This window comes from Piliocolobus tephrosceles, unplaced genomic scaffold, assembly GCF_002776525.5.
Source record: "Piliocolobus tephrosceles isolate RC106 unplaced genomic scaffold, ASM277652v3 unscaffolded_28849, whole genome shotgun sequence".
In the NCBI taxonomy this organism is placed as follows: Eukaryota; Metazoa; Chordata; class Mammalia; order Primates; family Cercopithecidae; genus Piliocolobus; species Piliocolobus tephrosceles.
In genome coordinates, this window is record NW_022311919.1 from 1 (window position 1) to 2239 (window position 2239).

General features: G+C 59.4%; 1 non-coding gene and 2 pseudogenes across 1 annotated transcript; all 3 read right to left on the bottom strand.

The window, feature by feature from the left end:
• Positions 1-129: 129 nt before the first annotated feature.
• On the bottom strand, positions 130-274 carry LOC113222005 (annotated as a pseudogene).
• A 916-nt stretch (positions 275-1190) lies between these two features.
• On the bottom strand, positions 1191-2143 carry LOC113222004 (annotated as a pseudogene).
• Positions 1317-1388, bottom strand: TRNAE-UUC. The gene has a single exon. It is a non-coding gene; the product is annotated as a tRNA-Glu (tRNA).
• Positions 2144-2239: the final 96 nt, after the last annotated feature.

A 2239-nucleotide genomic window follows, 5' to 3' on the forward strand; every position in this document is an offset into this window, starting at 1 on the left:
TGTGGAAGAAAAAAATGAGGGGGTGTGAGGATGAGGCGACTTTAGGACAGAAAAAAAGACAAGGAAGCCACGTAAACGTTTTAGGGTGGGCGTGAGGCGATGTCAGTCTTGAATCCCGTTATGTTAGGTAAAGAGCGCAGCCCTCTTCTAGCACAAACACCGTTTCCCACATTGAGGAAATCACAGGGATCAGCAACTCTTGAGCGCGATGAAGAAGCTTCACTCTGGGAGAACCCCCTTCGTGACCACGGTCTCTCCCCTGCCAGGTAAGTGGGAATTAGCCCATGCCCTGCGGGACAGCACAGCCTCCTCGCCCGGGCCGGACGCTCAGGGTCACCACCCTCCCCACTGCCGCCCCTCGCCATTCTTCCAAACCACTCTCCGCCAAAGATTCCACCGACAGTCTCCCCACACGACAACCCAGGCCGCCTTTCAGCAGCGGCTCCCGCCCCGCAGCCACCGCGCCCTCTCACCCCCGCGGTTCTGCCCGCCGCCTCTGCCCAGTCTGTGCACTTCACCTCCCTGGCTCCCGCTCCCCTCTGAGCTTACAGTGGACGCCGGGTTCTCCGAACCCCTCTTGGGAGCACTGAATGGAAAAGGGGGAGCGTGCGCAAGTTCTTGGTAGAGTGTAGACATTGTGGGATTTGACTGTTTTACCATTGCTTCGACGTCCTAGTGCTGATTTCTACACCTGCCTTCTGCTTAGGGCACCGGCAACAGTTTTCCATTTGTGCCTACTCCACCTGCTGTCTTTTTTGGGTCACCGAACATCGCCTCCCTCTACCGCTCAATCAGCAAACGGGACCGCCCTCGAGGACCTCACCTGCCGCTCACCGGCCTCCCAACTTCGCGGGCATCGCCTCCAGTCGCCTCTTCCGAAAGCCTAACGAGCACGTTAGCTGCGAATGAAGGTGAGGAGGCTCCGCTGACTGGCAGGTGCCCGTGTCCAGGGCTTGCACAAACGCCAGACTTGGCTTGGCCTCTCTCTTAGTTATTCGCAGCCCAGCCCAATAGGCGCCTCCAGGGCGGCTACGGCCAAGAAAGTGGGCTTATTGGGTGCAGCCTCCATGGGGGCTGGCATCTCTGCAAGGCTGTGTACACCTGAGCGAGACACTCAGTCGCTCTCTAAAGCCGCTTCTGCGGATGAGGGACACGAAGATAAATAGGAGCGGTGTGCCATGAGAGGTGGTCTACCAGGACTTGCGCTTCTTCGCCCGGGTTTGCCCCTCGCTGCGGAGAGGGCTCTGCATCCGGCCCTTGCAGCTGACCGCGTAGTAAAGGAAGATTCCTGCCGGAGGACGGCCAGTGTAAAACAATTCCCTGGCCGGGAATCGAACCCGGGCCGCGGCGGTGAAAGCGCCGAATCCTAGCCACTAGACCACCAGGGACACAAGGGAGATTCCTTACTGTCCCTTCTTTGCTCTGAAGCCACAGTTTCCCTGTCCTCTGGGAGGACATGGGCCTTGTGAGGGTCGTTCTTTGCTCCAGGAGTCCTCTCACAAAGCTCTTCCCTCCCTGCTTTCTTCAAAAAAGAGAGCCTGCAGGCGACACACCGACGTCTCCGAGAGGGACACCAAGGCCAGGAGTCCCAAGTCCTGCAGCGACCCAGCCGCAGCTCACCACTGAACTAGAGATGCGCCTTTGCGAGGCGGAAGCAAGTGAGGAGGCGGTCGCCGGTCGCCAGGTCCGGAGCCGCGCACCAGATTGCCAGGAGGAGGCGGGAGGCGCCGGGGGTGAGACGGGGGCACCCTCTGCATCATAAAGGACCCAGACCCTGGCACCCTCAACATCATAAGGAATCAGACGGATGCGGAAACCGAGACGGGCTGGATGGGAAACTTTCCAGGAAGGCTCCGGGGCCCTCAGCTGGTCTCCGACCCTCCCCTGCAACCTGTGACACCTGCCATTTTCCCATCTTAGGCTAAGGTAACGCCACCCTTGCGTTTGCTCCGGACAAACTTCCAGAGTTCCCTCTGACGCTGGAGTTTTATCCTCAAATCCAATTGGTCACCCATTCGTGATTTCCCGTCGGCCAAGTGCGTGGGCATTGATCTACACGCGAGTTTCTCCACCTCTGCCGAATGGCTACTTCAGGGCGGGGGAGGGGCCCTCCCGCGGTGGATTGTGAGGTGTTCAGCAGCATCCGTCCCTCCGCTGACTAGATACATGCCGGGGAGTTAACATTCTCCCTGCCCGCTTCCCCCAGTCGTGGCCTAGTGTCCCAGCGAGGATGGGAGAG